The sequence below is a fragment of the Artibeus jamaicensis genome, unplaced genomic scaffold, assembly GCF_021234435.1.
Source record: "Artibeus jamaicensis isolate MK-2021 breed Jamaican fruit bat unplaced genomic scaffold, CSHL_Jam_final contig_384, whole genome shotgun sequence".
NCBI lineage: Eukaryota > Metazoa > Chordata > Mammalia > Chiroptera > Phyllostomidae > Artibeus > Artibeus jamaicensis.
The window spans coordinates 11,415,132-11,430,584 of record NW_026521810.1 but is presented as its reverse complement, the minus strand read 5'-3'; positions in this window follow the sequence as shown (position 1 = coordinate 11,430,584).

Sequence of the window (15,453 nt, the reverse complement as noted above, 5' to 3'; positions counted from 1 at the left end):
TAGCTGGGTTTCTCTCACTTCCCTCCATCTCCCTATTTACTAAGAAGGACCAAGAGAGGCCACATTTACCTTCATACCAACTGGCGTTTTTGTTTCCAGATTCAAAGCAATTTATTCATAGCATTGGTTTACCCTCCAAATCTTCACTCATAGCCTTGGTTTATCCTGAACGCCCCCCTGTGATTCCCGCCAAGCCACCTGTCTACATTCGCGTATTGGAGAGATTTCCCAGAACCAGCGTGGACTGTGACTGGGGGAGTGAAGGGCCTCCTGGTCAGTGCTGACTGTCCCTCTTGTGTTCACTTGGTCCACTTTTCTTTTTTAAGGAAGATTTGATTGATTGATTTATTTTTAGAGAGTGCGGAAGGGAGGGAGAAAGAGAGGGAGAGAAACACTGATGTGAGAGAGCGACGTCAATCATTAGCCTCTTCCACAAACCCCAACTGGCCTGCGTGGTGACCAGGAATCGAACCTTTCACTTTGCGGGACGACGCCCAGTGAACTGAGCCACGTCGGTCAGGGCATGGCGTCCACCTTTCAATCAGTGATGAGAAGGCCTTGAGAGGGACACAAGGGTGCACGTCTGGGTTCACTTGCAGGTCCCTGGTCCACGCGGTGGCCCTGCTTCCCTTATTCCCAGGGCTGATCCGCGGGCAACGGGGCACAGACTTTATCCCGGAGGCTCGCTGTTCCTGTGCGCCTGGAAACAAAGCTGTTCAGAAGTTGCTGCCCTGCTCCCTTAAACTCATTGTGGGCCAGGGACTATTTCTCCAACCCCTGTGAGGATCCCGGGGGGGCCACAGGAAGAAAGACTGCTGGCTCCGGCTGGCTTCCTATGAGAACAGGGAAAACAGCTTACTGAAAGAAAAGGCATCTGAACACTTTAGAATGTGCCAAGGCTGGAGACGAGCTCCTCCTCAGTGATGCACCAGCACGACACCCAGCAGGGCCACCTGCCATGGCCTTCAGGGCCTAAGCACAGCCCCCGTCGGAGACCTGGAGCCCCAGTGGAAAATCTCAGTCCTATTTCCTGCTACCACCACGGTCCTTTTTTCATTTCTCAACCCCATTTAAGGAACATGCTGGAAATACTTTGTATGGACAAATGCTTTTTTCAAAACACCTTTTGTGAAAACAGCAAAGGAAACTCAGGGCAAGAGGCCGCAGAGCTCACGCCTCGGTGACTGCTGCTTTCGGCACCTGTGCCTCTGCCGGGTCCCTCCCGAGTCTGAGAGCCACGACGCGCAAGGCCAGACGAGGGAAGTTAAATGCCAAGCAGTTCTTGGAAGAAGACATCGTGGTGCCCACCCTTTAGGATTTTCAATGCTGGGCTCATAAGCGCCAACCCACACGAGTGGCTTGGCTTTTCCTGTCAACAGGTCTCTTGGGAGGAAAACACAAACTTACTTGAGCAGACATGGGTCAAAAAGTACCACCACACTGTATAGTAGTTGGGCACCATAGTTAGGCACCAGTAGTTAGGTGCCCAAACCTCGCGAATGGTCCCCTGTGCTGGCCAGGTTGAGCAGACACTGCCCCCCTGCAGTCTTGTGCATGTGGGGTCTGGGCCTCTGGGTTCCCACTTTGAGCCCAGACGCATCACGCCACAGGGCGTTCACCGCATCTGTCACCCTGTGCTTTCTTCATCCTTGCCTCCCTGGGGCTCCTGCAATGCTGCTGCTCTGTGGGGACTGTCACCAGCATGTAGGAAAACCCCAAGGTCACAGCCTGCTTCTTGATGCACTTACTCTTCCAATATCTTCCTCTGTCACACAGACCTCCCTGTACACTTCTTTGGGGGAAGTATTTTAAACACATGGGTAAGTATACAGAAGTATACAAAAACACCCACGCGCCCCATAGCTTCATTACGTGTTGAGATTTTTGACACATTTGTTTCAGGTCTTTAAAAATGGTACATGAAATGTTCCAGACACAGCTGATGGCTTCCCTGATCTCACTCCTCACCCCTACTGCTCTGAGAGCCCTCAACCTTGAATTTAGTGTGTATTATTCTCAAGCATATATGTTTTAGATTTTCCTGCAGTATTCATCCATAAGTAACACATAATGCTGTTTTGTGTTTTTAAATCGTATGGAAATTTGCCCTACTGCATATATCCTTCTGAAACTAGGTTTTGTATTGCCATTGTTTTTAGATTTATCCATGCAGGTATGTGTTCTCTAACTCATTTATTCTATCTGCTAACTGCTAATATTCTACCTGTGAAAGTATCACAGTTAATGCATCTCTTTTCTATTGATGGCTTTCCAGTTCCTTTTTGACTTTGCTGTACACCAGGCTACAGCCGATATTCACGCACACATGTGTGAGTTTCTCCAGTGTGGATCTCTGCCCTCGAAAAGGATGCCCCCACTGTACAGCAACAGCACAGTGTGAGTTCCCAGTACTCCCCATTCGTTGCAACACTTGGTACTGGCAGATAAACACTTTGGCCAGTCTGGTGCATTAGAAGCTGTATTGTTTAATCTTATGTTTAATGTCAGTTTGTCCAGGACTATTATGGGTATTTTGGGATGAGAATTACATTTAAAATGGTGGGCTTTGAATAAAGCAAATGGCTCTCTACAGTGTTGTTAGGCTTCGTCCAATGAGTTGAAGCCTGAATACAACAAAAGACTGACATCGCCAAGCAAGAGGGAACTCTCCAGCAATCTGTTTTTTCAGACTTCATCTGCAGCATCAGCCCTTGCGTGAGTCTCCAGCCTACTGGTCCACCCCACAAATTATAGCGGACCTGTCAACCGCTATAATCAGATGAGCCGATTCTTTACAGTAAATCTTTTTGCATATATGTACACATCCTATCAGTTCTGTTTCTCTGGGTAACTCTGACTCATACAGAGACTGTATCTTTTTGTTGTTTGAGTTTCCATTTCTCTGATTACTGATGAGGTTAATCATCTAATCGAGTTTTTATTTGACATTTGGATGGCCTCATCCATGAATTGCCCATGTCTTTTGCACATATGAAAAATTGGGCTGTTTTATTTTTTCATTGATTTGTAGTTGTTCCTATATTCTAGATCCCAACTCTTTATCAGTTTATAACTGTATTGCAAATATCTATCTGTATCTGGCTTGACATTTAATCTTTTTTATGAACAATGTTTTTAAAAGTTAAATGTAACCCTATTCGTTACATTAAACAAATTAGGTTTGTTACCCTAATGTAACCCTATAAGTATTCTATTAAAATTTGCATTGAAGTTTGACTTTCTACATCTAGTTTGAGAAAATAATTTCCTGCTCTGAATTTATAGTCTTCTATATTTTCTTCTAAATTATTTAAAGTGGTTGCTTTTTAAACATAGGATTTATTTTTGCATGTGTCATGATATAAGTATCTAACTTATAAGGATAATGTATTATTCCTGAATTATTTATTGAATGAACCCACCCACTCCCTTTGTTACTCATCTGTAATGACTTTTCTGTAATATATCAAATTTCCATGTGCAAAGGGAAGTGTCCGAGTTCACTGGGCTTTTTTTATTGATCTATTTGCTGTCTCTGTACCAATATTTCACCATCTTTGTTATTATCACTTTATAATCAGTCTTGATGGTTATCAGCTCGTTTGAATTTCACAAAAATATTCTTTGAGATTTGGATGAGATTGTTCTGAATTTAGAGAATAATTAAGGGAAGATTGACATCTTTGCTGGTAAAGTCTAGTTTTTCATGCAAGACATGGAAAGTCACTCCACTTACTTATAGTTTCTCTCATGGCCAAAGTTTTCTCCAAAAAAAGCTCCTCCAAACCCAAACAACTCCCACATCTTTTGTTAAATGTATCCAGAGATGCCTTCCAGTGTTGGTTGCTAATATGAATGAGCTTTTTTTCCCTAACGGTGTACCATCCATAAAATGGCGCTGATCTTTGAGCGTGGCTCGCATATCCAGCATATTTGCTGGTCTCTTGCCATATGAGTAGCTGACATGAGAATCCTCTTGGAAATTCTGTGTAGATGATCATAATTACCGCAAATGAGCACACGTTTGCCGTTTTGTCCATGTTTACTTTTACTTATTTGTTCTGCTTGATTTCTTGCCTTCGGCGTGGTTTCCTGAGTGCTGACACACTCACAGGTGAGGCAGCTCCTTGCCTTCTTCCAGGTGATGGGCCTGCTACCCGATTCCACCGCTGGTTGCATTTGCTGTGCGTTTCTCGGAGATATCGGATCCCATCGAGGAAGTTCCATATAATTCTTATTTTCAACACTCAGCTCATTTACTTTAAATCTCATATTTTAAAAATAAATTACTTTCTTTATTTTTCAGCTCTAAATATTCTTTTAGTTGTCATCCATAATTTTGATCCAGAATACTTGTATTATCAGTCTATCCCTAAAAATTTCTATTGCAATTTCTTCTTTAACATCTGAGCTATTTGGGTCCCAAACATATAAGTCGATTTCTGTTTTAACTGGGTTGTGCTCAGAGATTAGGATCTGTGTGATTTGGGTGAATTTTAGCATTCACTGAGAGTTTCTTTGTTACCTAGTGTGTGGCCAAATTTTTAAGTGATCTGTGTATAGCCAAAGAAAATGATGACCATTTATCTTTGGTTGCAGTTTTATACACGCACACACACACACAACCATTAGATAATGTCTTTTATTTATATTTTCCAAATCTTTTATACATAATATTTTAAAATTATATTTTATTGATTATGCTATTATAGTTGTCCTGATTTTTCCTCCTTTGCCCCCCTCCACCCAGCAACCCCCACTCTCTCAGGCAATCCCCACACCACTGTTCATGTTCATGGGTCATCTGTACAAGTTCTTAGGCTCCTCCATTTCCACCCCCAAGACTATTTTGTAAAACTACAAAATAGTAATACTATTTGTAGTTCTTAATCCCCTCACCTCCTCACCCATTCCCCTTCACCTTGCTCCCATTTGGCAATCATCAAAACACTTTCCATATACATGATTCTGTCCCTGTTCTTCTTGTTTGCTTAGTTTGTTTTGGGGGGTTCAATTGTTGATAGATTTGTATTTTTTTCCATTTTTTTGTTCATAGTTTTGATCTTCTCTTTCTTAAAAATGTCCCTCTAACATTTCATATCATAATAGTTTAATGATGATGAACTCAAGTTTTTTCTTGTCTGGGAATCTCTTTATCTGCCCTTTGATTCTAAATGATATCTTTGCTGGGTAGAGTAATCTTGGCTGTAGGTCCCTGCTTTTCATGACTTTGACTATTTCTTGCCAGTTCCTTCTGGCCTGCAAGGTTTCTTTTGATAAATCAGCTGACAATCTTATGGGAATTCCCCTGTAGGTAACTAAGCTCTTTTCTCTTGCTGCTTTTAAGATTTTTTCTTTATCTTTAACCTTTGGCATTTTAATTATGACGTGTCTTGGAGTGGGGCTTTTTTTTTTTTAAGATTTTATTTATTTATCTTCAGAGGGGAAGGGAAGGAGAGAGGAAGAAAAATATCAATGTATGGTTGCCTTTCATACGTCTCCTGCCAGGAACTGGCCTGCAACCCAGGCATGTGCCCTGACTGGGAATCAAACTGCGATCCTCTGGTTCGCAGATCCGTGCTCGATCCACTGAGCCACACCAGCCAGGGCATTGGAGTGGGGCTTTTTGCATCCATTTTGTTTGGGACTCTCTGTGCTTCCTGGACTTGCATATCTATTTCCTTCATTAAATCAGGGAAGTTTTCTTTCATTATTTTATTAAATAGATTTCCAATTCCTTGCTTTCTATTCTCCTTCTGACACCCTTATGATGCAGATGTTGGACCTCTTGAAGTTGTCCCCAAGGCTGCTTATACTATCCTCATTATTTGTATTATTTTCTTCTTCTTGTTCTTCTGATTGGTTGTTATTTTGCCTCCTGATATTCCATATCATTGATTGATCCTTGGCTTCATCCTCTCTGCTGGTGTTTCCCTGTAAATTGTTCTTTATTTCAATTAGTGTGTCCTTCATTTCTGACTGGATCTTTTTTATGCTGCTGAGGTCCCTCACTAACTTTCTTGGGCATTCTTGTAACCGGTGTTTTGAACTCTGCATCTGATAGATTGCTTATCTCTAATTCCTTTAGCTCTTTTTCTGGAGTTTTGATCTGTTCTTTCATTTGGGACATGTTTCTTTGTCTCCTCGTTTTGGCAACCTCCCTACGTTTGTCTCTATATGTTAGATAGAGCTGCTTTGACTCTGTCTTGGTAATGTTGGCTAAGGTAGTAGGTGTTCCATAGGGTCCGTTGGCATAGCCTCCCCTATGACCCAAGCTGGGTACTTGAGGTGTATGTTTTGTGTGGGCTGACTACACCTTCCTCTTGAGCATTGGTTGCTGTTGGCAGATTGATGGGAGGGATTTACTCAGGCCACTCATCTGCAAAGACTGGCTGTGACCACTGACCATCAACCTCCACCCTCCGTGGAGGATCAGCTGTGCAGGGACAGGATGGTGGTGCTCCAATGTGGTCTATAGCTGACCACTGGGTGTGCAGGCCTGGGATTTTCCAGGTGGTGCAGGCCAAGGTCAACCCCCACCTGTGTTTTGCTCTGGGGCCTGCGGGAGCCATAAAGCAATCTGAGATGGCTGCTTCTTGTGCTGGGCTTAGAGATCCCCAGATGAAGGCAAGCTGTGAACCTAGACTGGCTGCTCCTAGTGCAAGGCCTGGGGCTCACTGAGGCCAGCTGTTGCTTGTTTGAGAGGATTTAGGAAGTTGTGAGGCATGAGGCAAGACCATCTATTCATATGGAAAGCAGCTTGGGTGGACCCATAAATTGGATGGGGTGGAGCCTCTGGGGATCTCCAGGGCTGATCAAATAGTGTCAGCCAGATTGATGAGGTCTGAGATATGGCACCAGCTTGCCAGTTCTGTGGGAGGAGGGTTTAAAAAAGGGACAATGGCTTCTACTTGCCTTGATGCCAGACACTTCATTTTCTCCCTGTATACCACTGGTGACTTTCCAGCTGCTAACCCAGTGCTGGAGTTCAGAGGGAGCGAGTCCAAGTAGGTAAGTCCTTGTGTGGGTTCTTTAAGAAAAACTGCTTGGGCCCTGGTTGGTGTAGCTCAGTGGTTAGAGTGCGGACTACAAACCAAAAGGTCGCCAGTTTGATTTCCAGTCAGGGCACATGCCTGGGTTGCAGGCCAGGTCCCCAATGGGGGCCACGTGAGCGGCAACCGCACATTGATGTTTTTCTAACTCTCTTTCTCCTTCTCTACCCCTCTCTCTAAAAATAAATAAGTAAATCTTTAAAAAAAAGAGAAGCAGAAGAACTGCTTGGGGCTCCAGCAGCTTCTTCTACTGACTCAATTCCCATCCCTGCTGGTTTTTGCAGCCAGAAGTTGTGGGGACTTACCTTCTTGGCACTGGAGTCCCGGGCTGTGGGACCTGGTGTGAGCCGGGGTCTCCTTACTGGCAGGATAGCCCTCCCAAACTTCTATCCAGCATTTGTGGGTAAAGGACCAGCTTGTTCTGCATCTTATCAGTCTGGATGGATGTAGTTTCTTTAATTCCGTAGTTGTCCAACTTCCATTTGATTTCTGGTGGTTCCAAGTGATGGCTGTTCTGTATTTTAGTTGTAATTTTGATGTAGTTGTGTGAGGAGGTGAGCCATGTCTGCCTATGCTGCCATCTTGACTAGAAGTCTATATCCTACTATTTTTTCAGCTTCTTGCATTATTAATTTCTGATAAAGTCAGATGAGTCAAAATCTTTGATTTTCTAAGGGCTCACAACTAGACAAAAACAAGATATGCCTCTGTGGTTTGCAGTTGTTTTGAGTTAAAGGCAACCAAGACTCTATGGGCTCAAGAGAAACTTCTTCCTCCTTAACTACCTAGAAGAATTTAAATGAGGAGCCTGGCCCATGATAAGAGCTAAAACCAGAAATGACACTTTACTTATCTATACGGCAGGGCCAACCGCTAATTACTGAACGTGTGCTGTCCCTGCAGCGGCCCTTTGAAGCCCCAAGGCTCCTCGCCCCCCCCCTAGGTCTGGATGTCCCGTGTACCCATGTTCCCTTCTGTCTCTGAACCTCTCGTGCGTGTGGAGTCTCTGACTGTCTCATGTAAGTGGGGTTCCCAAAATATGTGTATTGAGTTTAGTTCTTTCCTCTGGTTAATGTGTCTCATGCCTATTTGATTATTAGGCCAGTTGGAAGAACCTTGAGGGTAGAAAAGTTTTTCCTGCCCTACAACTTGTAATTCTGTCAATTTGCTTGCTATATTTTGAGGTGCGCCTGTGTTAGGTGCGTATGCATTTAGAACTGTAATGGCTTCTGAGTGGCTTGGTATCTTGGTTATTATGTGGTTTCTCTCCTTATATTATAGTTTGTCTGTTATTGCTACATTTGCACAGTGTATGTTTTTCCACCCCTTTATTTTTAGCCTTTCTATGTGGTTTTGTCTCAGATGGTGTCTTGGAAGCAGGATATAGCTAGATTTTTTAGAAATCCAATCTGATAATTTCTCTCTTGGAATAGGTAAAGTTAAGCCTATTTATAGCTGCTAGAATTGCTGGCATATTTCAATGTATTATTATTTTGCTATTATGTGTTTTGTGAGCCTTTTTTTTAAATCCTTACCCGAGGGCATTTTTTTCATTGCTTTCAGGGAGAGAGGAAAAGGAGAGGAAGGGAGAGAGAAAAATATTGATGCAAGAGAGAAGCATCAATTAGTTGCCTCCAATATGCGCCCAGACTGGGGTTCATACGAGTCTGGGTCAGCAGTCACATACACCAACATCTGGATTGGGGATCAAACTCGCAGCCTAGGTATGTGCCCTGACTGGGAGTTGAACCCACAACCCTTTGGTTATGGGACAATGCTCCAGTGCTCCAACCAACTGAGCCACACAGGGCTGTTGGGTGTGTGTGTGTTTTTTAAGATTTTACTTAGAGGGGAAGGGAAGGAGAGAGGGAGAGAAATATCTATGGTTGCCTCTCATGCATTCCCTGCTGGGAGCTGGTCTGCAACCCAGGCATGTGGCCCTGACTGGGAATCGAACCGCGATCCTCTCTCTGGTTTGCAGGCCCGTGCTCAATCCACTGAGCTACGCCAGCCAGGGTTTGTGTGCTTTTTATAAAACTTTTTTTTTTCTTACTCTGTTACCCAGTGAGTGCTAGAGTGAAGCTGCTTGAAGGGTGTTGTCTGGGACCCTGAGATCGTGGGGGCAGCCCACCTGGGCCATGAGTATAGCCCAGGTCTGCTTCCTGGACTGAGAGCAGCTGAGCTGCTGGCTCTTAATACTTATTCCTTGCATAAAACATGATGCTAATTTAAGATTCATCCTGGTTCCATAAATCTGTCTCTCAGTTCTTTCCTTTGACTTTACTGGGCACCTGCTCTGTTCCTGCTGGCAGCAGCCAGACTGGCTGAAGTGGATGGGCAGCGTCCCTTTAGGTGGGTCTGTACTCTGTTCCACCACTGTTCTCCCCAGGGGTCACTAGGGTGAGGCAAGTGAGGCCCCAGGAGCAAACTTGACAAAGGCACTCGCTTCAAGTGCCAGCCCTGCACTGGCAGGGCCCTGAGGGGAAGTGCCTGCTTAAAATTTGCTCACTGGGTACTTTGCTGGCCTTGCTGATACAGGGTGCAGCCAAGGGGAGGGGGCCTCAAATAAGATTTGGAATGGTGTCCAGAATTCGAAGTGTATGGGAATATTGGAGAGACATGTAAGATGTCCTCACCCCTCCCCCCAGGGGAAGGGACCAATAGAGCAGGGCCATTGAGGGTTGTTTTGCATAGCAACAGTTTTGCAGCTAACCTCTGGAATGGTTATTTAACATATCTACAACCTTTAACTGGTTTCATAGATATGTTAAATAGCTGTGGCCAAGTTTTGAGCCAGGGAGAAGGGAGAGGTTGGGACCCAAGATGTAACTAGGGGGCTGCGCTCCTGAGTGAGAGTGCCTGTGTGAGAACTTGGAAAAGATGGGCTTCAGGACATGAGGGGAGAACTGCCCAGGTGAGGAGAGAGCCACACGGTTTGGGGCAGAGTGAGGACCCCTGCAGTCATGTAGGAGAGAGCCATGCTGTTTCAGCAGAGTGAGGACCCCCTCTTAGTGAGGTGAAAGAGGGAGCCACGTGGTTTTGGCAGAGTGTGGAACCCCTCTTTCCCAGGTGAGGGGGAAAACCACGCAGCCTTGCCAGAATGGAGATCCCTGCAGCCAGGTGAAGAAGAAAGCCACATGCTTTTGGTGGAGTGCGAACCCCTGCAGGTTTGGTAGAAGAGGCCCACGAGGCTTTGGGGTGCCCCCTTTGGCTGCGCGGCCTGGAAAGCAGGAGAGACTTTGACTGGAACTGGGTACAAAGAACTCTTACCAGTGGACCGTGAGAGGGTACCACAGTACTTTGGATTAACTAGAGAGAGATCCTGCCTGCACAGTGACACAGCTGATGGCGCCAGCGGCCTGAAAAAGGGACATGTGCTCATTTCCTGATTTACGGTACCCGGAGTTGGGACAGTGGGAGAAGGGAGCGCTGTGTGGGTGTAGGTGTATATCCTAAAGGACTTTGATATTTTAGTGGAGGCATTAAGCATAAATAGCATTAAATAAACATTTTGTTTCCTCTTCGCAAATCTCTGGCATTGAGAGATGTCTTTCCAATTGGTGGCAGAGAGAAGAGCCCAGTAGATATTAGTATTCTGTCCTTGGGAGGGGCCCCTGTTCTGTACAAGTTTTTGGCATCCCTAGGTGGGCCAAATATTGCCCCCCCCTTCGGACCTCTTGTTCGGTAACATTGGCCTTAGTCCTAGCTTTGCTCCCCACTCTTCCCTACTGTCTCCCCACCAGTGAGGCCATGTGTAAATGGTCGCACGGTGCTTGCTGTGTTGTTGCTGTTTCTGATATATTTGTATATCAGAACAACATACAGTAAACAACATACAGACCAAATGAGCCCTAGCTTTCACTTGCCCTGTTTACCTATGATATCCCCCATGGCCTTGAGCTTGAGGACTCAGGAGTCTCAGCCAGACTGCCAAGGGCCTTAAGTGTCAGGTGCTAGTGTCCCCAAAGTAGGAACTTTAGCTAGAGGCACTAAATGTGTCTCTCAGAAAAATAATGTCTTCTGTGGTCCAAGACCTGCTGCAGCCTGAGAAACCAGTCTCCGAGTGAGGGTGCAGAGGAGCCGGCGGTGGAAGGTTCTGAGCTGTCTGTGCTCACTGAGGAAGTCCGTCCAGGCTGGCCGAGGCCGGACTCGGACAGCACTAGGCGGTTCTACCAGGGCTGCGGAGTCCCTGGTCAGGCCACAGAGAAACAGGAGACAGTGCCATTGTCCTAGGTAAGCTGAGGTTGAAGTCAGGACAGCTGGTTTATTGGAATAACAAGGACCCCCCCTTTCACACAGAGACCCCCTCACACAGCTCTCCCCAGGGGCGCCACACCACTTTTCCAGGGCTGCCTCAGTTTACTGCTGCCTGGGGGTTGGGCCCCAGCACAAATAGCCCCTGCAGACAGCCACTGTGCTCACTGTTTCTAGGCTGAATAGGAGGAGGCTGTTACTTTACAGCAGAGATAAAAGTTAATCACACAGTAGACTTGCCTTCCAAACCCTGATGACATCATTCACTTGAGTCAGGCCCCAGGGGAAGTGTTCACTGCCTGGAGTCACCAGACCGGTTCAGCCTGTTCTCACTCCCCAGAAGGTGGCCCAGACTTAAACAAAAGCCTGGACTCCTGAATAGAATGCATTCATAGGCCCGTGGAGATCCTCTGCAGACCTACTGAGTGCCCTGCCCTCTGGACTGTGGATTGGCGCTCTGTTTACTCTCTGCCCTGCTTTCCCCCTGACCCCTCCCTGCCTCTCTGCCTCCCCCTCTCTCATTACAACTTTTATCTGGCAGCACCATCACCCCTGAGACTCCCACACAAAAAAAAACCAGACGTTAGGGAGCAGAGACAGTAGCTACAAAATAAAAGTTTCTGCGTTCAGAGGCAGGTGATGTCTTCATTCTGTTCTGACAATTCCAGGTATAGGATTAGAGGACTTTAATCCCCTGGAGTCACGTGAAAATGAGAGAAAATTCAAGCTGTGTTAGAAATAAAAAATTTGCAGGTTACTCGTTTGTTCTGAAATGTTAAGCAAATGCTGTTGTGGCTCATTGGGAACCCACGAGGGAAACAGAGAGCTCCACGGGTCCTGATACCCCCGGACCTCAGGCCTGGCACCAGCCCTGCCGCCCGGAACTTGAAGACCCTGATCCCTTTAGAGTTCTGGGCTCTGCTGAGTGACGCACACGTGGCAGACATGCTGCTGAAGTCTGTAGACCCCCAGCCCACCCCAGCTTCCGCTGAAACAAGACCGGGTGTCCTGGATGCCGGGAGAGACCACCTCAAAACTTGGGGTGAGGCAGAAAAGTCAGAATGGGGACAAATGCCTCAAACTCAACCCCTCCCCTTCTCCGTCGTGGCTGGACCACCACAACCTTCCCTGACCACCTGTTCCCTTGCTTCCTTCTCTCCAATTTTCTGCAACTGGGAGGACCAATACGAAATCTCCGTGGAGAGGAGGGACAAGGACAAGCCACTCCAGCAGTCACTCTCCAGCACCAGAAACAGAGGACCACACTATTTCCACCTGTTATCCATGTTTAATGAAAAACTTCCCACCCAGACCCCACTGGCACATCACGTTCTCCAAGGTCACTGCTCTCGATTCGCAAATGCATACTATCGCTTAGTAAATTTTAAGTGCTTTGCTAAGTCTTTCTGCTGTGCCCTTGAATTCCTTCTTGTTCCGTGACAAGGACCTGGATCGGGTTGAGGCCTCCCTTTGGTCTCCCCGGTGCTGCCTGGTATCAGCTTTTGGCGAGCCATCTAGAGGTCTTCCCTTTCCTCTGTTTCGGTCCCTTTTCCTGTCACTATCTTCGGTGTGGCGTTAAGTCTCCTGCCTGAGCGGAGTAAATCCAACTCCGGATCAGAGCGTCTGGCCGCCACTGCTCTGTTGCTGAGTCTGCCCTCAGGCACACCTCACGCCAGGGTCTGTGGCGGCTCCTGGGTGACGGCGCGCTGCTTGGAGCTGGGACCAATCACCCCTAGCAACCAGATGGACTCACCCTGTGCTGCTTCTGCTTTCTGCAAGCACACTTTCTTTTTGTATCCTTCTCTTCTTTGGGGGATGGGACATTCTCAACCTTGTTCAGTACTTAGCCTCCCATTTAAACAACTCTTCAGGATGTTACATATATAATTCCTTGAACTGGAGCCAAGACTTTCTTTGTTTCCACTGCTCGTTGGCCCTCTTTAAAACTTTCATTGAGAGTCTCAACAGATCTTCCGGCTGGGTAATTAAAAATGTAAATGAGGCTGAGGTAATTGAAGGAAAAAACTGTCACTTTTAAAACTCTAGCACTAGAAGTTGCCCAAGGCTAATACCTTCCCTCCCCTCTTCCAGCCTCCTTAAACATTGTCAAGGACAAATGAAAAATCCTGTCTTCTCTACGATAATTAGTAATACTGTCCATGTGTATGGTAAAAAATAAAAAAAGTGTCCCAAATGTTTTTTCAAGGTCATTTGGTCTGAGAAAATATTTGATATTAAAGCCGATTTAAGTTCAGTAGATGTCTTTTGGAATTATTAACATAAAATATATGTTTGCTTTGCCTGGGTTTACAAAAATGAGTTCATATTATTTATCTCTGTTATAAAACTTGTCAAGAAAGTGGCCTGGTAATAATTGACTTTAAAATCTCAGAGTTGTTAAGAACTAATAAATAGATGTAACTAAAATGAAGTTTTGAGAGGGATTTTCAGTAATAATGTTACCGAACAAGAGGAGGTCCGAGGGAGGGGCAATACAATATTTGGCCCACCTAGGGATGCCCAAAACTGCTATACAACAGGGGCCCCTCCCAAAAACCAAAATACTAAAATCTACTGGGCCCTTCTGTCCGCCGCCAATTGGAAACACATCTCTTAATGCCAGAGATTTGTGAAAAGGAAACAAAATGTTTATTTAATGCTATTCAGGCCTAATGCCACCACTAAAATATCAAAGTCCTTTAGGTTGTACACCTACACCCACACAGCGCTCCCTTCTCCCTCTGTCCCAACTCCGGGTACCGTAAATCAGGAAAAGAGCACACGTCTGTGTTGCAGGCCGCTGGCACCGTCAGCTGTGTCACCGTGCAGGCAGGATCTCGAGTTAATCCAAAGTACTGTGGTACCCTCTCATAGTCCACTGGCAAGAGTCCTTTGTACCCAGTTCCAGTCAAAAGTCTCTGTTGCTTTTCAGGCCCCGCGGCCGGGGGCACCCCAAAGCCGCGTGGGCCTCTTCTACCAAAGCTGCAGGAGTCCACACTCCACCAAAAGCATGTGGCTGTCTTCTTCACCTGGCTGCAGGGATCTCCATTCTGGCCAAGCTGCGTGGTTTTTCCCTTTCACCTGGGAAGAGGGGGTCCACACCCTGCCAAAACCGCGTGGCTCCCTCTTTCACCTCACCAACAGGGGGTCCTCACTCTGCTGAAACCGCGTGGCTCTCTCTCCATCTGGCCAAGCGGGGACCCTTCATGTCTTGGAGCCAGTCTTTTCCAAGCTCTCACCCAGGCCATCTCGCTCAGGAGCGCAGCCTCTAGTTACATTCTGAGTCCAAGCCCTTCTCCCTCAGGAGCGCAGCTCCTAGTTCCCATCTTGAGTCCCAGCTCCCCCTTCTCCCTTCTGCCTTTCTGCCTGGCTCCAAACTTGGCTACTGCTATTTAACATATCTATGAAACCAGTTAAAGGTTATAGATATGTTAAATAACCATTCCTCCGGAGGTTAGCTCTAAAACTGTTGCTATGCAAAATAGCTCTCAATGGCCTGGCTCTATTCATTCCTTTCCCCTGGGGGGGGGGGGTGAGGACATCTTGTATGTCTCTCCAACATTTCTATACACTTTGAATTCTGGACACTTTTCTAAATCTTTTTGGGGGCCCCCCCTGGCTGCACCCTGTATCAATAATATTATATATAATATTATATATAATATATATTATATAATATATAATATATAATATATAATATATATAATATATATTATTGAATTATATATAATATTATTACTGTATATTATTACTGTATATTAAGTGTATATATATATATATATACACTTAAACATAGTTTTCCAAAGTCTTTGGTAACTTAAAAATGTAGAGTTTTACTAAGTTAAGTAATAAAAAGTGTTAAATATCTAGATATTTTGAAATAACAATACTAAACCATTAATTGATCTAAGTTTACCTACTTTTGGCTTCATATTACGGAGAAGCTAGAAAATGCATTTGTATCTGTTAACAACTGTATCTTGTACTTTATCTGAAGTCTCTTGAAAGCATGGGTGTGTTTGCCAATGAAAAAAAAATGTGTTTCTAGAAGTTATGAAGTGTGTTCATAAATTTGCCAAACTAAAGAATGTTAATAACCTACTTTTAGGTGTCACTATGTTAGTGTAGGCTGCTAAATATTAATAAA